Genomic DNA, 27,402 nt, shown 5'->3' with positions numbered 1-27,402 from the left:
TCAGGGTTGTATACAGCACTTTGATAATAAATTTACTTTGGAGTTTGAACTTTGATCACAGAGGGGAAGAAGCTGTTTCTGAATCATTGAGTGTGTAGCTTCAGGCTCCTGTACCTCACTTCCTGATGGTAGCAATGAGAAGAGGGCATGCCCTGGGTGATGGAGTTCCTTAATGATGGATGGCACCTTTGTGAAGCATTGCCTTTTGAAGATGTCCTCGATACTGGGAAGGCCAGTGCTCATGATGGAGTTAGCTGACTTTACAATTCTCTGCAACTTTGGTCAATCCTGTGCACTGAAGGCTCTATACCAGATGACAATGCAACCACTTAATATGCTTAATGGTACATCTGCAGAAATTTGCTCAAGTGCTTGTTAAAAATCTCTTCAAACTCCTAAGTAAATACAGCTGAATGGTTCAGCCCCTAACATCGACTGTGCTTTTTTTTCCCATAGATACTGCCCAGCCTGCTGAGTCCCTTCAGCACTTTATGTGTGTTAGCCACTGACATGTCTACTTTGTAGGATTGTAACAGTTTCTGTTATATCAGGAGAAAAGAAGTCAAATGATTTGGTCGTTGTTATATTGTTGTGTATAAATTGACTTATGCATTCCCTATTGTATAAAGTCACCTCTCTTCAAACCCTATCTTACCTGGCATCCATGCTAGGACAACCATAGTCAAAAACAGTTATTTTCTCCAAGCCATCAGGCTGTTCAACACATCCACTCACTAAACCAACCCACCCTACCACAACTACATTATTATTGCCTGCCAGTCATCTTTTTTTGCTTTGTACAGATACTCCCGTACTTAGCATCATTCTATGTACACTCAATCAGCCTACGTTTATGAGCTAATGGTGTGTATTTATATATATTTTTTTTAATTTAGAGATATAGCACAGAAACAGGCCCTTCTGGCCTAATGAGCTCGTGCTGCCCAATTACACCCATGTGACAAATAACCTTACTAAGCGGTACGGTCTTTTGAATGTGGGAGGAAATCAGAGCATCTGGAGGAAACCCACACAGTCATGGAGAAAACATAAGACTATTCACGGGCAATGGTGGGAAGTGAATCCGGGACACTTGAACCAAAAAGTCTAAAGCTAACCACTACACTATTGCACCGTCATTGGTTTTATTGTTTCCTTTACACGTACTGTATTTTTTATGCTACATTGTATCTGGAGTAACAAGACTACCTGGGGTGGTGGTAGAGGCAGAACCATTAGAGCCTTATAAGAGAAGTTCAGATAGGCACATGAATGAGAGAAAAATGGAAGTATATGGACGTTGTATGGGCAGCAGGTATTAGTTAGGTCACTCATTTGATTACAAGTTTAATTGGATCGGCCCAACATTGTGGGGTGGTGGGCCTGTTCCTGCACTGTACTGTTCTGTTTCTGAGTTCTAAAGTGCTTTGGAGCATCCTACAATGGCAATAAAAGACACCGCATAACCACATAAGATTCTTCCAGGTGAGGTAGTCCAATTATGATGTGTGAAAATGATGTGCTTTTGGTATATAGAGCCCTTGGTAGTTTATCTCTATGGAGAAGGCAGCTTACTTCGTAGCTAATCGTTAATAGCTTCATTGATTAATACTCTAATATTTTTTATTACCATCATTTTTCTTTACAAGAGAACCAACTCGTAAAGTAATCACATTTAGAGTTGTTTTAGCACTTAGTACACCACTGCAAGGTCGTGAAAGCCCTGCGAGGTTACACCAAATCGAATGCTAATTTATTCTTGTAGGGAAAATAACTTCACATTACGGCAGTGATAATCAAACCAGCCAAGATTGTCAGAGTAATTCTACCAGGTTGGGTAAGGAGGTTACACATTTACTTCCTGTAATGAATGTCTTTATCTCAATATTATCGGCATATACTAAGATTCCTAAGGGCTTAATTCCTCAAAGGTAAGCTAAAATCTATTTAATTTGTTGCTATTACAGGCACCAAGATAAACAGCAAGAATCCTCATGCATGTGACAATATTTGTATTTTTCACTTTTAACACTGTGGTTGTAAGTACAGCAGGGTTATATCAGCCCCAGAGGTTTCTAGTCCTCTCTCTTTTTAACCAAAGCTGAGGATCTCGAATGAGGATAGGGTTCCGCGGGAAGCCCTTCATCCTTGTTACCAGATCAAACAAAAAGCAAGCAGCTCAACAAATCTTTTACTGAAAACTTAAGAAAACATGTGAGAAAAAGTCTTGGAACAAAATACCATATTTTACCACAAAAATGATGTTTTGGAAACAATAGACTTAAGTGACACAGTTCTGAAGGGCTTGGGGGAACAGAGGGACATGTGGCAACTTGTGCATCTCAGAATCAGAATCAAAAGCAGAATCAGGTTTATTATCACTGACATTATGTTGGAAATGTGCTGTTTTGCAGCACCATTACAGTGAAATACATAAAAATACTATTGATTGCAATAAGAAATTTACACAAAAGGAAAAAACAAATTAAATAAGACATGCAAAAGAGAGCAAATCCAGTGAGATAGTGTTCAAGGGGTGGTTTGATATTCATTCAGAAATTGGATGGCAGAGGGGAAAAAGCGGTTCTTAAAATCATGAGAATGTACCCTTCCCTGCTGGTAGTAATAAGAAGTGGGCACATAATGGGAGTCATTAATGATGGATGCTGCCATTGTGAGGCATTGTCTTTTGATTATGTCCTTGATATTGAGGAGGCTAGAGCCCATGTTAGAGCTGGCTGAGTTTGCAACCCTCTGCAGCATTTTCTGATGCAGTGCTGATCTTTCTCTGTAAGTGGCAGGGGATGGTGAGAGAATAGTTAGAAAGCAGTCTGGATCCTCTGAGTCATAAATCGGGTATAAAAGCAGAAGGGATATGTTGAAAAATATGTAGAAAGTGCCGGAAACCTTCAACAAGTCAGCTAGCAATTGTTGAAAAAAATAGTTAATGCTTCAGGTCTAGGAGCTTTTATCAGAACATGTTCAAATTATGTAAAATATTGACTGGCAGGAGTTGGAGAATGGTGTCTAATTCTTGTCTCCCCACTCTAGGGAGGATGCAATATCCTTGGGAGGACAACAGAGCGAATGGATCCAGAAATGAGGGCGGTCACCTACAAGGGTACACTGAAGAAGCTGCTGGTGTTTTCCTTCGTGCAAAGAAAATTGAGAGGAGTATTGATAGAGATATGCAATAGTAGAGGTAGGAAGTATACATTGCATTTAGGCAACTGTGTCTGAATGCATCCCTCGTCGAACATAAAAATGTTAAGACCAAGCCATAAGAAGGAAATCTAGAGGGAAAATGAGGGTAAGAAATGGATTCAGCAGACAGGGTTAAAGATAATTCGAAGAGGTTCTTCAATTATATTGAGAGTTAAAGGGTGATTGGGGAGTGACTAGATCCTCTTAATGACCATCAGAGCCATCTACTGTATGAAGCCACAGAAGGTGGCTGAGGTTTTTAATGTCTATTTCTCCTTGGAGTTTAGTAAGAAAAATATCATGGATGCCAAAGAAATTAAGGTAATAAGCAGCAAGGTCTTGGATCAAGTGCATACTACAAGGAAGGAGATATTTGCATCCTTGAAGCACAATAGGGTGGGCAAATTTCTAGGGTCTGTCTGAGTGCACCCCTGGGTCATATGAAAGGTCAGGGAAGAAGTCACAAAGGCCAATGGAGATATATTTTGTTCATCATTAAAAATTGGTCAAGTTCCAGAAGTCTAGAAGGTGCCTAAAGTTTGTTACATTTTTCCAAGAATGATAGCCAGAACTGGCCAGGGAACTACAAGCCAGTGAGCGTGAATTCAGAGAAATTACTGAAGGACATTCCAAGGGTCAGGGTCTACCATCACTCGAATTGTCAAGACCCGATTAGGAATATGTGGGAGTTCACATGTCTGACAGATCTTTTGAAGAGGTAATTCAGGGGACAGATGAAGGTAGGACAGTGGATGCTGTCCATATGAACATTAGTACGGCCTTTTGACAAGGTCCTGCTTAGCAGAGTGATCTAAAAAATAGGCTTCATGAGATTCAGGGGCTGCGAGCAAGCTGGATTCAGAACTGGCTCAATGACAGGAAGCAAAGAGTGATGGCGGAAAGTAAATTCATAATAAATGGACTTAAAACCTTAGAATTGTCTGTCTGGAGCAGAAGAAACTGGGAGTACAGATGCACAGTTCGCTGAAAGCAGTCACATAAGAAGACAGGATGATGAAGAAGGCAACAGGCATCCATCCACAAGGATGTCCTCCACCCAGGTCATGCTCTCTTCTCACTGCTGCCATCAGGAAGAAGGTACAGGAGCCTCAGCACTCACACCACCAGGTTCATAAACAGTTATTGTACCTCAACTGTCAGTCTCTTGAACCAGTGCCAATAACATCACTCACCTTCCCTTTCCCCATCTCTGAAATGCTCCCACAACCTATGAACTCACTTTCTAGGGCTCTTCATCTCATGCTCTTGATATTTATTGCTTATTTATTTAATATTATTATTTCCTTTTATTTTGTATTTGCACAGTTTGTTGTCTTTTGCACATTAGTTGCTTTTCTGCCTTGTAGAATGTGATCTTTCTTTGATTCTGTTATGGTTCATGGATTATGATGAGTGTTGGAGCAGGAGTGAGTGCCATTGGTATTACAAAGGAAAAAGTACTAAGTACTAGGCAAATGCAAAGGTCTTAAGGTGGATAAGTCACCTGGACCAGATGGACTACATCTCAGATCCTGAGAGAGGTTGCTGAAGAGAATACAAATGCATTGGTCATGATAAGCAAATACCATCAAAAATCACTTGCAATACCAGAGGAAACAACACACTGGACCATTGTTGCACAACCAATAAGAATTCCTATCGTGCTATTCGACTCCCTCACTTCAGGAAGTCTGATCGCCTTGTTGTGCTTCTACTCCCTGAGTATAGGCAGAGACTGAAGACTGCAGCACCAATAAGGAGGACCAAGAAGGTTCGGACAAGGAAAGCACAGGAGCGCCTACAGGACTGCTTTGAATCAGTGGACTGGACTGTATTCAGGGATTCATCTTTGAATCTGGATGAGTTTGCTGCAGTTGTTACCAACTACATTAAAACCTGTGTGGATGTGTGTGTGCCCACAAAGACTTGCTGTACATTCCCAAACCAAAAGCTGTGGATGAACCAGGAGGTACGTCATCTGCTGAAGGTTAGACCTGTGGCATTCAAGTCTGGCAACCCAGGCCTGTACCAGAAAACCAGCTATGATTTGCGGAGGGCTATTTGAAGGGTGAAGGGACGATATCTAATGAGGTTGGAGGTGATAACAAATGCACAGCGACTCTGGCAGGGACTGCAGAACATTACTTCCTGCAAAGTGAAACCCAATAGCATGAATGGCGGCGATGCTTCACTACCAGATGAACTCAATGCCTTCTATGCCTGCTTTGAAAGGGAGAACACAACTACAGCTGTGAAGATCCCTGCTGCACCTGATGACCTTGTGATCTTTGTCTCAGAACCGATGTTAGACTGTCTATAAAGAGAGTGAACCCTCACAAGGCAGAAGGTCCCAATGGAGTACCTGGTATGGCTCGGAAAACCTGTGCCAACCAACTAGCGGGAGTATTCAAGGACATTTCCAACCTCTCACTGCTACGGGCAGAAGTTCCTATTTGCTTTAAAAAGGCAACAATTACTGTAAACCAGTGCCAAAGAAGAATAATGTGGGCTGCCTCAACGACTATTGCCCGATAGCACTCACATCGACAGTGATGAAATGCTTTGAGAGGTTGGTTATAACTAGACTGAACTCCTGCCTCAGTAAGGACTTGGACCCATTGCAGTTTGCCAGTCGCCACAATCGTCAATGGCAGACGTAATCTCCATGGCTCTTCACACAGCTTTAGACCACCTAGACAACACACACACCTACATCAGAATGCTGATCATCGACTATAGCTCAGCATTTAATACCATCATTCCCACAATCCTAATTGAGAAGTTGCAGAACCTGGGCCTCTGTACCTCTCTTTGTAATTGGATCCTCTGCTTCCTAACCGGAAGACCACAGTCCGTTCAGATTGGTGATAACATATCCTCTTCGCTGACAATCAACACTGGCACGCCTCAGGGGTGTGTGCTTAGCCCACTGCTCTACTCTCTATTATCCATGACTGTATGGTTGGGCATAGCTCAAATACCATCTAAATATTTGCTGATGATACAACCATTGTTGGTAGAATCTCAGGTGGTGACGAGAGGGCGTACAGGAGTGAGATATGCCAACGAGTGGAGTGGTGCCGCAGCAACAACCTGCACTCAACATCAGTAAGAAGAAAGAGCTGATTGTGGACTTCAGGCAGGGTAAGATGAAGGAACACATACCAATCCTCATACAGGGATCAGAGGTGGAGAGAATGAGAGGCTTCTTGTTCCTGGGTGTCAAGATCTCTAAGTTTCTAACCTGGTCCCAACATATTGATGTAGTCATAAAGAAGGCAAGACAGCTGCTATACTTTATTAGAAGTTTGAAGAGATTTGGCATCTCAAAAGCTCCTATAGTTGTATCATGAAGAGCATTCTGACAGGCTGCATCGCTGTCTGGTATAGAGGGCTACTGTACAGGACTGAAAGAAGCTGCAGGAGGTTGTAAACCTAGTCAGCAGTTCCATCTTGGCCACTAGCCTACAAAGTACCCTGGACATCTTTAGGGAGCAGTGTCTCAGAAAGGCAGTGTCCATTATTAAAGACCTCCAGCACCCAGGACATGCACTTTTCTCACTGTTACCATCAGGTAGGAGAATCAGAAACCTGAAGACACACACTCAGTGATTCAGGAACAGCTTCTTCCCCTCTGCCATTCAATTCCTAAATGGACTTTGGACACTACCTCACTTTTTTTAATATACAGTATTTCTGTTTTGACACATTTTTAACAATCTATTCAATATATGTAGTTGATTTACTTGTTTATTTATTATTATGTTTTATTTTTTTCTCTCTCTGCTAGATTATGTATTGCATTGAACTGCTGCTGCTAAGTTAATAAATTTCACGCCACATGCTGGTGATAATAAACCTGATTCTGATCCTAATTGTTCAAAAATCACATGATTCTAGCATGGTCCCGGAGGACTAGAAGATGGCAAATGTCACTCCAATCTCTAAGAAGGAGGGAAGGCAAAAGAAAGGAAATCATAGGCTAGTTAGTCTAACCTCAGTGGTTGGGAAAGTGTTGGAGTCCATTATTAAGGATGAGGTTTTGGAGTACTTGGAGACTAATGATAAAGTAAGTTTCTGTAAAGGGAAAACTTGCCTGACAAATCTGTTAGAGTTCTTCGAGGAAGTAACAATCAGGATGGACAAAGGAGAGGCTAAGGATGTTATTTACTTGGAGTTTCAGAAGGCACACAAGGCTGCTTAACAAGATAAAATCCTAAGGCGTAACAGAGAAGATACTGGCATGAATAGCTGACAGGAAGAAGGCAGTGAGTCGGAATAAAAGGGACTTTCTCTGGCTGGCTGCCAGTGACTAGTGGTGTTCCTTAGGAGTCAGTATTGGGACCACTACTCTTTATAGTGTTTGTCAATGATTTGGAATTGATGGCTTTGTGGCAAAGTTTGTGGATGATACAAAGATATGTGGAAGGGTAGGTAGTGCTGAGAAAGCACTGTGTTTGCAGCAGGACTAGTCAAATTGGAAGACTGGGCAAAAAGGATGAAATACAGTGTTGGGAAATGTATGATAATGCATTTTGGTAAAAGGAACAAAAGTGTGGTCTATTATCCAAATGGGGAAAAGGTTCAAACATCAGAGGTACAGAGGGACTTAGGAGTCCTGTTGTAAGAATCCCAGAAGGTTAACTTACAGGTTGAGCCTGTTGTCAAGAAGGCATATGCAATGTTGGAATTCATTTCAAAGAAATAGAATATAAAAGCAGGGAGATAATGCTGAGCCTTGTAAGACACTAGTCAGGCCACACTTGGAATATTGTCAATAATTTTGTTTTTATCAATTATGCTATTGTTTGCATTGTTGCAACTATGTGGTTTTGTGCAGGTCTTGTAGCTTTAGTTTTTGGTCTTGTTTTATCTGGTGGATTTGGAGCTCCTTTCCGGGGAACGCGCTAAGACGGTAGCGCGATATTAATATGCAGCAGCATTTCCGGACTCTGGATTGGGAATTGCCAAATGTTATGTGGATTTTCTGGTGTCATCTGTTGTCGTCTGTCGTCTGTATGACATCACTCTGGAGGAACGTTGTCTCTCTTTTTTTTTAACTGCATTGCACTTGTGGTTTCTAAATGACAATAAACTGAATCCAAATCTGAATCTGAATCTGAATTTTGGGCACCATATCTCAGAAAGGATGTGTTGTCTTTGGAGAGAGTCCAGAGGAGGTTCACAAGGATTATTCCAGGAATGAAAGGGTTAACAATTGAGGCGCGTTTGGCAGCTTTGGTCCTGTACTCCCTGGAATTCAGAAGAATGTCTGGGGATCTCATTCAAATCTACTGTATGTTGATAGTGTGGATGTGGAGAGGATGTTTCCTATAATGGGAGTATTCAGAACTAAAGGGCACACCCTCAGAACTGAGGGGATATCTTTCAGGGGATACATTTTAGAACAGAGTTAAGGAAGGATTTTTTTTTTAGCCAGAAAGTAGTGAATCTGCAGAATGCTCTGGACAGTCAGCAGTGGAGGCCAAGTCCATGGGTATATTTTAAGCAGAAGTTGATTGTTTCCTGACTGATCGGGGCACAAAGAGTATGGCAAGAAGGCACGTGTATGGGGTGGTATGGAATCCGGGATCAGCTCTGATGAATGGTGGAGCAGTCCTGATGAACTGAATGGCCTAATTCTGATCATATATCCAATGGTCTTTACTGAGTATGCCAGCAAAAAAATTAATCTCAGGCTTAGGGTTCCATAGGTGACATACAGGTACTTGGATAATAAGTTTACTTTGAACTTTGTAGCATGCTGGTCTTCAGCATTTGTGACATCAGGTTTAGGATTAGAGACATTATGGTGTAGTTATATGTCATTGGTGAGGCTGTATTTATGGTATTGTATTCAGTTTTTATCACTCTGTTATAAGAAAGATATCATCAAGCTGAAGAGTGTACAGAAAAGATTTACAAGGATACTGTCTGGGATAAAGATCTTGAGTTATAAGGAGAAGTTGTTTATGTGGATCTTTATTCTTTGGAGTGTAGGAAAATGAAGGGTGATCTCATCAAAATTTAGGAAATTGTGAAGATTATGGATGTTGGATGAACATAGGCTTTTTGAGGGCATGGAGAGTCCAAAGCTAGAAGGCATAGATACAAGATAAGAGGGGAAAGAATTAAAAGAGACCTGGGAAGTAACTTCTTGCAATGGAGGCAATGAAAACCTCCACGCAAAGATTGAAAAAGGAAGACCAACTGTGCAAAACCAAACAAATAATAATGATAATGATGATGATGATGATGATGATAATAATAATAATAATAATAAATAGTGAATAAATAAAACTAAGAACATGAGTAATAGTGTCCTTGAAAGAGAGTCCATAGGTTGTGAAATCAGGTCAGTGTTGAGGTGGGTTAAGTTATCCATGTTGGTTGAGGAGCCTGAACCAGTTATAGGAAACGAACTGTTTTGGAACCTCTTGGACCTAAAGCTTTTGTTCGTCCCACCCAATGGCAGCAGTGAGAAGAGAACATAGCCTGTATGGTGGGGTCCTTCAGGATGGATGCTGCTTTCCTGTGGCAGTGCCTCTTGTAGATGTGCTCATTGATAGGGAGGGCTTTTCCTGTGATGGACTGGGCTGAATTCACCTCTTTTTGTAGGTCTATTCTTAGGCTCTGGTGTTTCCATAGCGGGCCGTGATGCAACCAATGATACTCTCCATTGTGCAGTGTGCTCAGTGTTGGGAAGACCAGTTGGGCTTATGGACCTGTTTCCCTGTTGTATTAGTCTATAATTCTATAAGTAAACAATTAGCACGATCTTGACCTTCTTCACCATCTTATCTATCTGCACTACCACCTTCAGGAATTCACAGACTTGTATGGCAACATGGTTCTGTTTCTCAATATTCCCTAGGACGAACTGATCATTGTGAAATTTCCACTCACTAATCCTCCCAAAGTACACCAACATGCTATTATTAGGATAAATTCCATCTACGACTGCTATTCCTATTTTACCAAGTGATCAAGATCATTCTGTAGTTTAAGGCTATGCTCTTCACTATCAATAACACCATGAATTTTCATATTGTCTGCAAATATACTAATCACATCTTCTAAATTGATGGTTAATCAATATACCAAACAGCAAGGGCCCCAACACTGATCCCTGTAGTGTATACTTGGTGTGACAGGATTCTATTCACAAAACAAACTTGCACTATCACTCTCTAGTGCCTATCACTATGCAAAATTCAGATCCAATTTATCAAATTGCATTAAATCCCATGAGCCCGAGTCTTTTGGGCCAGTCACCTCTGCGGGACCTTGTAAAATGCCTTCTATCCATATAGACTAAGTTAACTGCATTGTGCTCATCAATATAATTGTCAACATCAAAAATAATAGTTAAATTGGCCCGATTGCTCCCAATCTTTCCAACTGTAAATTAATCCTACTCCTCGGGGTATTTTTCTAATAACTTTCCTACCACTGTTAGACTTAGAAGACTATAATTTCTTTGCTTACCCTGCTGCCTTTCTTGAATAAAGGAACATTTCTGCAAACCAATTATCTGGTACGCAGCTTGTGGCCAGCAAAGGTTTAAACTTCTCTTTCTAATCCCCAGTAACATCCTCCCTTGCTTCTATAACAATTTGAGATATATCTTCTCAGGCACAGGGGATTAATCCACCTTGAAGCCCACTAAAATGTCTTATATCTCCTCCTTTTTAAGTGCTGAAGTAAGTTAGTAAGATGGGCTGTATCAAAGGCTGATTTCCACTGAACATACCTCCCATAGAATGCATTCTAACCAGACACCTTACAGCCTGAACACAGTGCATAAAATCAAAAGGCACAGGAGCAGAATTAGGCCATTCAGCTCATTAAGTCTGCTCTGCCATTCAATTATGGTTGATTTATTATTCTCCTCAACCCCATTCTCCTGCCTTCTCCACGTGAGCTTTGACACCCTGACTAATCAAGAACATATCAACATCCACTTTAAATTCCACCACCTGTGGACTCACTTTCAAGGACACTAAACTCATGTTCTCATTATTATTTATTGATTGATGGACGGATGGATGATGATGGTGATCATTATTATAATTTGTATTAATACACTTCATCTTCTTTTTCACGTTCATCCTGTGTCAGTCAGTCTTTGTAGTTTTTTATTGATTCAATTCTATTTTTTGTTTTACTATGAATGCCTGCAAGACAATGATTCTCTGGATTGAATATGGTGACAGATATGTACCTTGATAAAAAATTTACTTTGATCTTTTGAACTTGAAATATACCTAATGACTTGGCTTCCACATTTGTCTGTCCCAATGAATTCCACAGATTCATCATTCTCTGGCTAAACTTAGACGAGTACAGCGCATACTAGGCCCTATGATAAGGATGCTGTACTGAAGAATTTAAAATAATGATTAACTGTCTAACTAAATACATCTCTTCAACTGAAACAATGTCCATATCCTCCTTTTTCTGTGTATTCATATGTCAATCAAAGAACTGATTAGATAAATCTTTCGTCTCTGCTTCCACCACCACCCCAAGTAGCACATTACACCCACCCATGACTCTCTGAGAAAAGTACTTGCCCCACTGATTTTCTTTGAAATATCCTTCTCCCCACCTTAAATACATGGTCTCTAGTATTAGACATTTCAAACCTGGGAAATAGTTACTGCATGTCTGCACAATCTACGCATACCTTAATCTAATAAACCTCCACCAGACCTTCCCCCAGCCTCCAGTCTTGGTTAGAATGGCAAATGCTCTACCCAACAGCACAAGAAATTGCAGGGAATTATGAATTCAGTACGGCTTCATTGTGTAAACCAACCTTCCCTCCAGTAGCTTTATCTACGGCTTCCTTTGTTCTGAATAGTTAACATAACTAAAGATTACACCCACCCCAGGCATTCTATCTTTTCCCCCCTCCCATCAGGCAGAAGGTAGAAAAGGCTGAGAGAATGATTCACCAGTCTTAAAAACAGCTTCTATCCAATTGTTACCAGATCTTGGATGGGCCTCTCATATGGTAAAAGTTCAATGTTCAAAAGTAAATTTTATTAGGAATGTACATATATATCACTATATACAACCTTGAGATTTACTTTGTTGCAGACATATTTAATAACTACATAATTAAATAATAACCATAATAGAATCAATGGAAGACCGCACCGAGTGTTCAACCCCGTGTGCAAAAGGCAACAAATTGCGCAAATACTAATAAATACTAATTAATACTAAGTAAAGAAATACTAATTAATATATAAATAAGGAATAAGTATCAAAAATATGAGAAGACAAGTCCTTGAAAGTGATTCCATAGGTTGTGGGGCATTTCAGTGATGGAACAAGTGAAGTTGAATGAAATTATCCTCTTAGGTTCAAGAGCTTGATGACTGAGGGATAGTAATTGTTTCTTAACCTGGTGGTGTGAGTCCTGAAGCTCTTATACCTTCTTCTTAATGGCAGCAGTGAGAAGAGAGCATGGCATATGTGGTGGTGGGGGGGGGTCCCTGATGATGGATCCTGTTTTCCTGCGACAACACTTCATGTAGATGTGCTCAGTGGTGAGGAGGGCTTTACCTGTGATGGACTGGGCTATATCCATACTCTGTAGGATTTTACATTCTGGGCTGTGATGCAACCAATCAATATTCTTTCCTCTACACGTCTATAGAAATTTGTCAAAGTTTTAGATGTCAAAGGGAATTTTCGCAAGCTCTTAAGGAAGTTCTTTCTTCCTAATTACACTATGTACTGGGCCCAGGGCAGATCCTCTGAAATAATAACTCCAAGGAATTTAAAGTTGCTGATCTTCTGATAAAAACTGGCTCATAGACCTCTGGTTTCTCCTAAAGTCAATAATCAGCTCCTTGGTCTTGTTGACATTGAGTAAGAGGCTGTTGTTGTCGCACCACTCAGTTAGGTTTTCAGTCTTCCTCTTATATGCTGATTTGTCACCCTCTTTGATTTGGGCAAGGACAATGATGCCACCAGCAAACTTAAATATGGCATTGGAGCTGTGCTTAGCCACACAGTCGTAAGTATAAAATGAGCAGAGCAGGGGCTAAGCACATAGCCTTGTGATGCACCCGTGCTGATGAAGAGATTGTGGAGGAGATGTTGTTGCCAATCTGGACTGACTAGGGCCTGCAACTGAAGAAATTGAAGATCCAATTGTCCAAGGAGGTATTCAGGCTCAAGTCTTGAAGCTTATTGATTATTCTAAGGGACGATAGTTTTGAATGCCAAGCTGTAGCAGATAAAGACTGTCCTGATGTATGCCATTTTTAAAGAATTCTTGATCTCTCACTCTACATCTTTATGGCCTTTGCACCTTATTTGCCTCCATGCTCTGCGCTTCCTCAATAATACTAGGTTCTATATTCAGCTTTCATTTAACTCCCTCAGTGTAATTGATCTGTCTGGATGACGTGTAAAACAGAAACTTTTCACTGTATCTTGGTACATGAGACAATAATAAACCAATATCAGTTTGTAGCTGTCTGTAATATTTGGTGCATTGATTTTCATGGTAAAGTGCATACAATATGTGGAGCAAATTAATCTACCCACTAAATGTTAGGCCAACATTTTCATTCTTCTTCATCTACCTTGGGACACTCAGTATTGTAATGTTGTATGGCCTAGAACTGCCTATGGCTGACTAGGCTATGTCCTCAAAACATCTGTCTAGAAACAAAGCATAAAAAGAATAATGGCAGCGCGGAATGGATATAAAAATACGGCATGACAAGGGAAAGTAATGTATGATCGTTAGCACTTTAATAGCTCAACAAGGAACACACTGTTTGTATTGATGTTCTTTACAGATATTTGCATTATCTCCATTCAAAGGGAGTAATCTGTTAATGCTATGGTTGCACAGAAAGAGTGACAGACTGGAAACAGAACTTTAGGCCAGTATCTTATGGGCAAGAGGGGTAAAGGGGAAGAAAAATGGTCAAAAATAGAACCTTACAGCACAGTGCAGGACCCTTGGCCCACAATGCTGTGACGACCTTTTACTCTATGATCAATCTAACAACTTCCACATAGCCTTCCACTTTTCATTTAAGTCACTTAAATGTCTGTAATGTGTTTGCCACTGTTGTAATGTGAACAAAGTCACTGGAGAGGGAGAGACTGAAGCTAGTAGATACAGAAGTGGTTTATTTAAAAAAATGAGCACAGGCATCAGGTTGAGACCCTCCTGGAGGAAGAGGCTTGTTCAAGCTGCAGTTACATGACAAAGATCAAAGGACAATTCTGTGTTTGTAATGCATCTACAATGCTTCCTTTGAATTGCATATAACTCTCACACCTTGTTCTTCGCACCCATTCTCTCACCATTCAAAATGAATGGTTTTTCAATTATCAGCCGTTCATAACCCTTGGAACCTGTTGTCCACCACTGCACATTAAATTTAATCTACAGTCCACATTCTAAAGATTGGTTGCTGAAGTTAATATGTTGCTATTTCACCGGCTGGTGGCGTAGCAGCATCAGTGCTGGACTTTGGGGCAAGAGGTCCTGGGAACCTGGCCGGCTCCTTTGCACGCTCTCCATCCATGCCTGAGTACTGAGCTAGCAACTCGACCTTGTGAAAAAAAAACCTGGAGAGGGATGGGCTCCTCCAGGTTTCAGATGTCCAAGACACGCTGTACAATGAGCAATCACCAAAAAAAGATCAGTGTAAAAAAAAGCTTGTCATGACGACTTCACCAGGACTTAAGGGCACATGCAGGCATGCGCACGCACACACACACACACACACATATTACATCCGGAATATGCCGTAACACCACCCCTGGCAGTGCATATCATACATAAACTATTCTCTCTTCAATCACCTAAAATTATGCTCTTTCATATTAGCTATTGCCACTCTGGTAAAAGGTGCTGACAGACAACTCTATCTATGCCTCCTAACGTCTTGTATATCTCTATCAAGTCATCTCTCGTCCTCCTTTACTCCAAAGAGAAAAGCCCTCGCTCATTCAACCTTTCCTCATAGGACATGCTCTCTAATCCAGGCAGCATGGTAAATCTCCTCTACACCCTTTCTAAAGATTCTGCATCCTTCATATATGAGGAGACCAGAACTGAACACAATACTCCAGGTGCGGTCTAAACAGAGTTTCATACAGTTACCTTGCGACACTTGAATTCTGAACCCCATCTACTGAAGGTCAACACATCATACACTTTCTTAACCACACTATCAACTTGCAAGGCCACTTTGAAGGATCTATTCTACTTGCCCACAAACTCTACATCATCCACACCAGAAACTTGATAATTCCCAGGGATCACTTCCCCAGATAGGTTTTGTGCATAAATTATCTAACATTCTGTTTTACAATCGTAAATTTAGTATATGTAATTATCTCAATAGTGGTTCCTAACGATGAATAAAATGTGTTACATGTTGCCTCAGCTTCAGCAGTTAAAACCAGAGTCAATTCAAGCTAATAACATGCCAAATACAACAGTTTCTGCAATTATACCTTGCACTTTAGTATAGTTATAGAGACCATAACTGCAATTTCAACGGCTTATAGTTGTTACTTAATTCTCTCTTTCGTTTTTGCTGTTTTCTCTCACTCTGTCTCCTAGTAGACATTGGGTTCTTTTTCTATCCTGCTATTTCTCTTGAAGTGTCAAAGTCATCTCTGACTTTGCTTATCCAGATTGTCTCCAGCACTTCCAATGTTTGTTTTCAGACTCTCCTACTCCATTTTCAAAAGACAGTGTCTCAAGAAGGCAGCATCTATCAAGAAACCATCACACCTGTGACATGTCCTCTTCTCATTGCTAACATCAAGGAGGAGGTACAGAAGGCAAAAGACCCACACTGAATGTTTTAGGAACAGCTTCTTCTCCTTTGCCATCAAATTGCTGAATGATCCATGAGTCCATACTGGCGTTGGGGGATTGTGTGAATGCAGAGTTTGAGGCCCAGTGCTCAAAGCCCTGAATCAAGGCCGATACTGAAAGTCAAAGACCAAAGCCAGCAAATCCTCAAGTCTTCAGCTGATGGTCAAGGCGCCAGGATGGCGTGTTGGGAAGTCGGAGACACCAAGTCTGCGAGTCTGCAAGACCAGCCAAGGGACTGGAGAATGGAGTCACGGATGTGGCCTGTGCTGTGATTGGAGGCCTGTCTGTGTGTGTGAGTGGATGAGAGGGGAAAGGACTTGCTTTGCTGCTGTTGTGGTTGCTAGTGCTGTTCTGCTGAACATTCTGTGCTTGCTACGTTGATTCCAGTATACACAGCGACACTTGCAGACTGTCTCCAGCACGTTGTTAGTTTGTGTTGGTTGTTGATGCAAATACTGCATTTCACTGGATGTTTTAATGTACCTGTGATCAATAAATGAATCTGAATCTGAATTCCATGATCACTGCCTCGCTATTCCTGTCAAGGACGATTTATTTATTTAAGCTGTGAACACGAGGTATTCAGTTCAGTTTGAATATTCGACCCACTGAGTAATTCCAATTAATGCTTTCTAGATCCAACATGATACAAGAGACTAAAGATGCTGTAAACTGGAGCAAAGAAACTTGCTGGAGGAGCTCAGCAGGTCAGGTAGCATCTGCTGAGGTAAAGGGAGAGTCAATGCTTTGTGTCAAAGTTGACAAAAGAAAAGTTGACTTTTCTTCTGCTTCCATCGAAGCTGCCTGACCTTCTGAGCTCCTCTAGAGTTTTGTAATTTTTTGCATTATGTGCAGATCCAAACCCCTTTCCGAAACATTCACAGTTACATCTGCTGCAGTGGTGTCATCTCAGAATCAGATTTAATATCACTTGCATATGTCGTGAAAATAAATGTACTCTTCTTTCTACTCAGCACGTGCATAACAATGTCACCATTTTCACTTAAAGGCACAGGCAGCTACTTTAGCAATATCAGGGTGAAATCATAAGTGCACATTAACAATAAAAAAATTACATTCAACGGTCACCTGGTTACATTCTCCCATGCATACAGGTAAGTATCCTTGATAACCTGCTTACTGTAAATGTATTTTTAACCTCTTTAACTGCTTCTCTGAACAGAACTAAACTTAGGCTAGCCAGTATCTGTGACACTGCTGCAGGATTTATGGAGGCCACATCTAGGACAGACCTTAGCTTGTGATGCAGGTTAGAGTGCCGTCCAGCAATTACTCCTTTACTCCTGCAAGGTGCTGCAACAGGAAGACTACAGACATCTGACCTTGTATCAGCTGTCACAGGCACTAAGGTCTCAGTTGCAGAAGTTTTGCTGTCAAAGTTAGGGTCAAGATTCTGTATACCCTGTTCGGACACACCTTCTACCAATATCACACCATTCTCTGCATCCTCAGAATCTTGATTCATGTCCCAAGGGAAGGCAAGCCTGAATTACAGGAGTTCGCAGTCACCTTTGTGGAGTTGGGATGGGAGCATTCTCACAGGGCCTGATGTCTACCCGGTTCACCCTCTTGATAGGCCCTCCCTCCGAAGGTTCTGCAGTGTCTGTGTTGTCTAGTACCTCTACTATCCTGTAGACAGTTGATTTCAAAGCATCCTGGATTTTATTACATGGTCTATTCCAGAGGTAAACCAGTACATTGGCCTTCATTAACCGTGGGATTGAGTTTAAGGGCCAAGAGGTAATGTTGCAGCTATATAGGACCCTGGTCAGACCCCACTTGGAGTACTGTGCTCAGATCTTGTCTCCTCACTACAGATAGGATGTGGAAAGTGTAGAAAGGGTGCAGAGGAGATTTACAATGATGTTGCCTGGATTGGGGAGCATGCCTTATGAGAATAGGTTGAGTGAACTCGGTCTTTTCTCCTTGGAGCCACGGAGGATGAGAGTGACCTGATAGAGAGGTATAAGGTGATGAGTGGCATTGATTGTGTGGATAGTCAGAGGCTTTTTTCCAGGGCTGAAATGGCTAACACAAGAGGGCACAGTTTTAAGGTGCTTGGAAGTAGGTACAGAGGGGATGTCGGGGGTAAGTTTTTTTACCAAGAAAGTGGTGAGTACGTGAAATAGGCTGCCAGTGACAGTGGTGGAGGCGGATATGATAGGGTCTCATAGGAGAGTCCTGGATAGGTACATGGAGCTTAGAAAAATAGAGGGCTATGGGTAACCCAAGGTAATTTCTAAAGTAAGTGGATGTTCGGCACAGCATTGTGGGCTGAAGAGCCTGGCATTGTGCTGTAGGTTTTCTATCTTCTATTTACATCAATCTTAGGCCAACAAATTTGATCCTCCAGTAAGGCAAAGCGTTCCGCAGCCTTCTGTTCAGAGTAATCATCTGCTCTGCTGTAAGCATCACTCAGTCGTTTCTGGTGTACAGTGAGCCAGTCATATTTCCTGTTCACACACAGTTCTCGCCCCAGCAGAGCATCCACGGGCAAGTGGGAATCAACACCGAACAGTAGGTAGTAAGGGGAATATCCTGTGGTTGCGTGAGGTGTCACATTAAACGCATACACTAACTCGGGTAAATGCTCTGGCCACCTGTGTTTCTTTTCTGGAGGCAACGTACACAACGTCCTACTGAAACACTCACACTGAGGGTTGCCAGAGGGATGATGGGGTGTAGGACGGTTTTTCTTTACCCACTGTACAGTTTGCAAAGCTCAGCTATGACGCCACTTTCAAAGTCACAACCCTGGTCAGAATGCAACCTCTCAGGAGCACCACACTTCGTAAACCATTCCCTCAAGAGCACCTGTGCTGTCGTATCTGCCTTTTGATCCCGAGATGGGGATGTTTGTAAAAAGGTCTGTGATGACTAAGGTATTCTCCTGCCCATCAACTGCTGGTTCAAGCACAGTGAAATCTGCAGTGACTACTTCGAGTGGCCTAGAAGCAAGAAATGATTTCATGGGGGGATGGATCTTAGGGTGCAGCATTTTAGTTAATACTCAACACAGACAATTTTTGATCCTCGTGCAAGCCAACCCAAAAACATTTGCTTCTCTACAAATGCAGAGTTCACTCTGTGCCTTGTTGACCTATAGTGTCGTGTACATACCCTAACACTTTACTCTTCAAGCTGGTAGTTAGCAGAAGCTGATAACACTCCCCATGCTTCTCATCCTCACCTGCAAGATACAGTAACCCCTTGCACTCCCTGATACTGTCCCAGTGCTTTAAAAGAGACAAAATCAGTTTAGGCAGAGCTCCATGTTCCTGCCATTCAGCTTTCTTTCCCATATGTTTCTGAAAACACCTAACACAAAGTCTTGTTGCTGAAAAGTCTGCAAGACTCCATTAGAATAAGCTGGGAGGGTTGAGGTGTTTCCTTGCATCAGAAATCTTACATTGCTAGTACCATCTTCAAAAGCTTGAATTTGCTTAACATTTCAGCTTTTAAGACCAGCGGTAACCAGTGCTAGGTCAAAAGCAGTGCCGCGATTGCCAGATCGCCACAGACCCGTCAAACTCAGCATCCTCTGAGACAGGCTCAGGCTCCTCTGCAAATGGCTGCCTAGAGAAAGCATCAGCCGCGGTTTTGTTCCGACCTGGACAATACTGAACATCAAAGTCAAACGCTAACAGCTGCCAGTCAACTCTGCTTGGTTGCTCCAAAATTGGTAGTTTTCAAGTGGTTTTATTGTCAGTTACGGTGACTTTGGAACCCAATAAGTAACCATGAAACTTCTCTACTATAGTGCATGAAACGCCCTGGTTCACATTTTTACTGCTGTGCTGTAGGAATTTAATTTAGGCAGTTCTCTAAGAACAGTCTGTTCTGCTTTCAGCCTATTTGGGTCATCATTGAAGATAAAGGATGCTGAGGAATGTGTGCCATCCAATTAGGATGGTGGAACTGGGAGAAGGTTCAAGAGCACAGTGCAGGGAGAGGTCTTGAGAGGACATAAGATTGGTCCTGGGCTTTTTTTTGTTCGGTGGGAGACAAAGAGAGAAGATGCTGGAGAGAAACGGTCGTAGGATTAAACCCAGTGGGGGATAGTGATTCGATGGAGACAGATGCCAAGGTCGACTGAGAACTGGTGAATATGAATTTTGGGAAGAGTTGAGCTCCAATTTGTGCACATTTGACTGTTTAATTATAATGGCCCCTTTTTGTTTTTTTTTCTTTACTACCCTTTAGTTAAGTCAAGATTCATAAATATAACCCCTTTATTCATATGCTGTCTGTTGTTTCTTGGCACTGAGTTGTAACAGGGCAGCAAATTGCACAATGTCCACACAAACTGGAGTTCGGGGTAGGAGAGCCATCTCAATCTCACGGGTTTGGTGGGACTGGAGCGTGGGTTCCCCAGGCTCATGCAGCCGAGGAAACCAGCAACATTTCACACACTTAAGTGCAAGCAGCTCCAATTTCATGCTGCTATAATTCCTATCGTTCTTTTCAGCATTTCTCATTTGTCAGCTTGTATATGCAATAACCCTCTTTGCCTCTCCCTGTCGCTGGTATAAAACAGCTCCTAGTCCGTGACTGCTTGCATCGGTCTCCACTATGAAAGGCTGTGTGAAATCGGCAAAGCTGAGGATAGGTGAACTGGTCAGTTTCTCTCTGAACAAGTCAAAGACAGCTTGACATTCTTCCATCCAAGACTGTTTTAACAGCTGATTTGCTTTACTAGGACTCCCTGCTCTAGGACATAAATTCACTACATCATGCAGCGGACCTGCAATTTTTAAGAATCCCCGAACGAACCATCTATAATAACTACAAAAGCTGAGAAATGATCTTAAGTCTTTGACTGTAGATGGTGCTGGCCATTGCTGAACAGCTGAGATCTTCTTGAGATCTGTACGTATCCCTTTGACTGATATCTGGTGTCCTAAGAACTTGACCTCCGACTGCAGAAAATGACATTTTTCCAATTTCACCTTCAGACCCGTCTCCTTGAGACACTGAAGCACAGTGTCAAGCCTCCCCATGTGTTCCTGGAAAGCCTGTGAATACATCAGCATATCATTCATACACACAAGCATAACTTGGAAGATTAAGTCATTCATACTTGCCTGCATGAGCCTCTGAAAAGTCACTGGCCCACTGCAGATCCCAAACAGCATACGAAGATATTCGTACAGACCAAATGGGGTCAAAAAAGCAGTCTTATGCCTAGGATGCTCCTCTATCACCACTTGGTGGTAACCACTCATGAGGTCTATTGTTGAGAAAAACTGCGCTCCCTGCAGGGCACCAGAACTCTCATCAATACTTGGGAGTGGGAACGTATTCTTCATAGTCTTAAGATTCAGTCTCCAATAATCTACACACAGTCTTATGTTACAATCAGCTTTCCATACGCACTATTGCTCTCTTGAATCACACCCTTCTTCAACAACTTTGAGATGTGCTCTTTCACTCTACTATACTGACTGGGCGGAATGCAATGGCACAGCTGTGAAACGGGCTCGTCGTCGACTAACTGAATTTCAGGATTGACCTTGTTAGCCTTCGACTGCATAGATATTCAGGTACTTAGCCACTAAAGCTCTTAGCTGAGCTTGTTGTTCTTCTCTACCCCCAGTGTCATGTTTGTCTAGAATTGACTTTAACTTGGGATTACTGCACTCTACACCAACTGTCATGTGTTCAGTGCCAGCTGAAATCTGCGGAAATCTTACAGCACATTGTTGATCACTGTCTACACATACTACCTTTGTCAGGATGCCCAACCAGGTTCTAGGGGAGAGCCATACATTATCGCAAGAGAGGTTTAAAACCTGTACTGGTACTATACAACAACGAGAGTCAACGAGCATGGGAATAACTACAAGACCACCCGGTAGAGGGGTGTTAAATGGCTCAAATAACAACTTATGGTCAGTACCAGCGTCTCCAGCGGCCTTCCTAGCCACAATGATAAATACAGATTCAGCAGATATGTGCTCAGTATCTTTTCCTGATACTATAACTATGGCTTTATTTTTGGTAATGCGTATCTGAAATTTCTGGAAAACCATCTCTCCAATCAGAATTCAACTTTCCTTCTACAATCGTGTCAAATTCAGTGTAGACAAGTTGTCTACATTGGCTTATAATGCTCATACCTACAATGCACTGGGCAGGTTGTTCAGTGCTAACAGGATCTCTGACCACTAGAAAGTTGCAACTGGGTATCTTCATTCCCATGGCTTGAACCTCTAGCTCTGGATACCAAAGGTAAGGAACATCAAGAGCGTTAGCAGTTGTTAACCGAAGCCAGCCAGCAGTGGACAACATATCCTCGTCCTTTCCATTCAAGTGTTCTCAAAAGAACTGCTCAGTCACAATGCTCACTTGACTAACTGAGTCTAACAGACAACGGACAGAGACAACTGATATCTTAAGCTCAGTGACAGGACATGTTCCTATGGCAGGTTCCAGCAACTGGTCACAGGATGGCTGTAAGTTAACTGAGTCTATGAGGTTCCCCTTAATTGCCCAACTCACAATGACCTGGGGGCTGGAGGATTCGGACTCAACATCCCTTGCACTTCGCTTCTGGGGACAATTCTTTGCTACATGCCCTCCCACCTGACACTTGAAACATATTGGTTGCCCATCCTTTGTGAACCAGGGCTATAACTTGGGTCTACTGCTAGTAGCATGTGCAACACCTCTCTATCCAGCAAGATCTTTCATTGCTTGAATCAACTCACTAATGGCTTTGCCCTGCTCTGCGACTACTTTAAGAAAATTATCTAGAGTGACAGACTTAGATTCCTGAGCTTTGAGAGTTGTGCACTGCACCCGGCACTTTGACTTCACAGTCTTTGCATTTCCTGAGGACTTTTCTAAAACCTCTTGAACTTCTATCATTGAGGACTCGGGGTTGTTCTACACGAATCTGTGGAGCTCCCTTTTAAAGAAAGGATCTTGGATGCCCTCTATAAATTGATCTCTGAGCACCACCTTCTTATGATGCCACAGCATCAGGGGAACACCTCAGAGGCAAGTTAAGAACTTGGGCTAGAGCATGTGAAAATTCTCTTATGTCTTCACTCGCATGCTGTTTGTGACTAGAGAAGCGATACAACAGCTGGGTTGCACCACACATGTCTCTGAGAGCTTCCCTCTAGAACCCGCTGCATATCGCTGCATCGCTGCACATACGTTCTTCTTAGAGAGCTGCACCCCTGAGCAGTGATATAACAAAATCATACTGATCCTGATTGGATGGATCTCTTGCACGAAGCGCACATTCGACTTCTTCAATAAAGACATCAACAGATCTCCCATCTTTCTCAACGCCCCCAGTAAATGAAGCAATGTGTTATCTCCCATGGAACATATACATAGGACATTTTGCTTAATTTATTTGCTTCCTCATGCCTACCACATAACTCTCTAATTTGTTCATGCAAATCAGGTTCTCTTTTTTCATCTTCTTTGTAACAACATGAAAATTCAAATCTTGAAAGTGTCTGCAACAAGCATGGAAAAGAGGTTGCTGACGTCTCCTGCAGAAAACACGATTATTTCATCGCCGCAGTTGCTCTAGTTCTACATCCTGGTGTCAGTCCCAGATGTCCCAGCCTGGTCTCAAGGCTCTACCATGGTTAACATGAAACAACAGGCTCTCTCCTGCCATCCCACGAGGACAGCTATCCTGTTGTTCACCACTACTGCATTATCTATTGTAAATTGCACTGCATACAAAAATCAAAAACCCTCTAAACTGGCCTGAAATCACCCCACTCATAGCACCGAATTTTGTAGCCCAGGAAAATACACACTCCGAACAACAAATACTTTTTTGTGTCTTTAATTCCTTTATCTGTTTTAGATGTTTTAATGCAGAAAGAGGGTATCAAAATAAAAACAAAACGAGCAAAAAAACAACAGTTCCTGCTGTTACAATCTCAGTTTAATTTTTGTCCACACACTTGTGTATCAGCTAGTTACATACACAGTATGTTAAAAAATACGAGGTACACAAAACCAATACGGTAGTGGCAATTTTTGGCATACATGTGCTTAACTTCCAAACATGTATAGGCTGAACCCTGAAACGAGTTCTCCTCACTCACACTACTAGGCCAATGAGGAACTTTGCACAACCACGCTATCCAGTGCTGATACCCTACTCGTGGAAATCTGTCCTCACCATATCTGGGAGGAACATCTCCCAGCAGTTGTGTCCATTCTAGAACATTGTAACTCTTCTTTCTGCTCCGCACATGCATAATGATGTCACCGTTTTCTCTTAGAGGCACAGGCAGCTATTTTATCATTACCAGGGCAATAAAGTGCACTTTAACAATAAAAAAATGATATTCAATGGTCTCCTGGTTGAATGTGTACTTTGATAATAAATTTTCTTTGAGGTTTGAAGAGGAAACAAAGCTCATTGTTGTGCAATGTGGTCATAGAATTACTGTGCTGAGTTACTGATTAGGGTTGTTCGGGTTAGTTGAAGAACTGAATGATTGAAGGGAAGTAGTCATTCTTGAACCTGGTGGTTGCTGTACTTCTTCCCTCAGCAACTGCACTGGACAGAATGTAGAGGAGATTCAGCAGGATGCTGCCTGGATCAGAGGCCTGAAGTTATGAGGAGAGATCAGTTGGGCTGGCCTTGTTCTTTTTTCCTGGAGTGAAGGAGGGTGAGAGGTGACCTGACAGAAAAATATATGATTACAAGAGACATAAATAGGGTAGGTAAAATCTTTTCTCCCATGAGGGCACAACATTTAAGATGAGAGGAGGGAATTTCAAATGGGATCTGAGGGGTAAATTTTAACAAAGAGAATGGTTAACCTCGTACCTGGAACTATCTACCAGAGGAGCTTGTGGAGCCAGATACAGTTAGTAAGTTCAAGAGGCATTTAAACAGGCACTTAATTAGACAAGGTACAGAAGTTAGCAGCCCTAAGGTGAACAAATCAAATTAGTATGAAGGGCCAAAGGGTCTGCTTCAATAGAGACACAAGAGACTACAGAACCTGGACTCTGAAGTAAACAAAAATACAATCTGCTGGAGGAACTCAGTGAATTGAGTGGTATCTGTGGGTGTGAAGGAATTGTCAGCATTTTGGGTAAAGATGTACATCAGGACTGGGCCAATTTCTATGTATTCAAATTTGTGACTGTGACTCTCTGGCTTCAACTCTATTGTTTGTCCTTCGGAATATGTCCATTCATTCCAGCGAGCAAGACAAGTGAGTGAGATTGCTCTAGTTCACTGACACGTCCATCAGGGTCACTGCCAGTCATCATTCCTGCACACTCCACGCCCCTCCATCATATCTGGTCATTCCCCTTTTATTCCCTGAACTCACCAGTGTGGTGTCCTTAGGCTTTCTAGGAGTTACATTACTGGCAACAGGAAAGGAGGACTGAGCTACTAACAAATCAACCTCTATTGATAGCCCAGTCTATTGGCTATAGCCCCAACAGATGCTGCTCAACCTGCTGAGTTCCTCCAGTATCTTGATTGTCCCTCAAGATTCCAGCGTTGGAAGTTTCCTGTGTGTACATCCTTTACTGAAGGCATTCAACCAACAGCTAACTGCAGTGGTTGGTTCAAAAATGTTTTAAAAGTCACAGTTGCTTGAGGTATATTCACTGTCACATATCATACAGTGTTACCAGGTCTCTGTGTTTTGTGTGTTTTCATCTGCATATTTATGTCTCTGTGTTATACGTGTTCAAGTGTTTGTGTGTGAGTATACTGTATGTGTGCATGTCCTTGGGGAGGGTCAATTTCCTTAATCGAGAACATCTGTGCATGGCCTTGTATAACGTGGGAAGGTTGATGCACCACACGGTCCTTGACAGATCAGGGTCAGGGTCCAGTGGCGTGGAATGCAAGATGACTGGCGACCATTCACCGCTGCAGCCTTCCCCTACCTGCACTGCTGCTGTGATATGTCTGCCACGGAGGTCTTGGTTAGATCATTTTTTATCTAACATCTCCTTTCTTGCTGTTGCAGCAAATTAACATCCATCATCAAGGACACCCCCACCACACAGGACATGCTTTCTTCTCACTGCTGCTATCAGGAAGAAGGTACAGGAGCCTCAGGACTCACACCACCAGGTTCAGGAACAGCTACTACCCATCAACCATCAAGCTTTTGAACCTAAGAGGATAACTTCACCCAACTTCACTTGCCCCATCATTGAAACGTTCCACAACCAATGTATTCACTTTCAAGGACTCTTCATCTCAAGTTTTCAATACTTACTGATTATTTATTATTAGTATTTCTTTTTTTTTGTATTTGCACAGTTTGTTGTCTTTTTCACACTGGTTGAAAGCCCAAGTTAATGCAGTCTTTCAATGACTCTATTATGGTTATTATTCTATTATGAATTCATTGAGTATGCCTGTAGGAAAATGATTCTCAAAGGCTGTATATGGAGACATATATGTACTTTGATAATAAATTTACTTTCAGCTTTGGACCTTACCTCTATCGGTGACCCTACCAGGAACTAAACGCCAGATGGCATCACTCTAGAGATCTTAGGAACTCGCAAGCCTCTCCACACAACAAAATGTCGTTGAGTAGGTGTGTCTGTGCTTCTGTGGTTTTGTGACTGTGTGTCTATATTTATGTCCTTTACATACATCTCTGCATCTGTATACGTACCTGAGTCCGTGTGCCTGAATGAAGAAAGAAATAAGTTGAGTGAATTGGAGCTGAAGTGTGGAACAATCAGACTCAAATAAGACTGCGACAAACTGATAATAATAAGTAATTTTGGAATCCAAGTTAATGTATTTAATGGGCCAGAATGTAATTAAAACCTGACAGGATGATTGAAGCAAAAGTATGTAAATGAGGAATTTTAATGGATAAATTATCTTTTGTAAGAGCTTGTGGGGTTTGTGCTTATGCATTTTAATTTCTATTGAACTGACGGAGACTAAATGAATCAACAGGAATAATAGAACGTAGGAAGGAGAAGAAAAATGAGTGGACTCACTGGGCAGATAATTTTGCCTTACCAGTGACTGAGTTTCATATTAATTGGACAGATTAATAACTATTTCTTAACTTAATTTAAAACTATTGTAAAGATTTAAAATTGTGCCTGGTTTTCAGTTTTATTTCTGTGACATGCTGGAATCTGTTTTTCGTTTGCTGTTAACTTCCATCTCAGTTTTCTGCAATGAATCATGGGTTACGGCTCCATCAAGGCCAAAACTATTTCCGAATAGAAATGAAAGCTTACTTTGTTGTTGCCATTATCGACTCATTCTTTTTTTTTAAACCAAGATTTTAATTATTATTCTCTTTGCTTGA

General features: G+C 41.8%; 1 long non-coding RNA gene across 1 annotated transcript; it reads left to right on the top strand.

Moving 5' to 3' along the window:
• The first annotated feature begins 1,821 nt into the window (after positions 1 to 1,821).
• Positions 1,822 to 27,402, top strand: LOC132392405 (uncharacterized). The gene is made up of 3 exons (XR_009511523.1): positions 1,822 to 1,931; positions 3,052 to 3,202; positions 26,083 to 27,402. It is a non-coding gene; the product is annotated as an uncharacterized LOC132392405 (long non-coding RNA).

Source organism: Hypanus sabinus, chromosome 4 (genome assembly GCF_030144855.1).
Source record: "Hypanus sabinus isolate sHypSab1 chromosome 4, sHypSab1.hap1, whole genome shotgun sequence".
Taxonomy (NCBI): Eukaryota; Metazoa; Chordata; class Chondrichthyes; order Myliobatiformes; family Dasyatidae; genus Hypanus; species Hypanus sabinus.
Note: the sequence above shows the minus strand (reverse complement) of the source record. Positions and strands in the feature narration are given on the sequence as shown.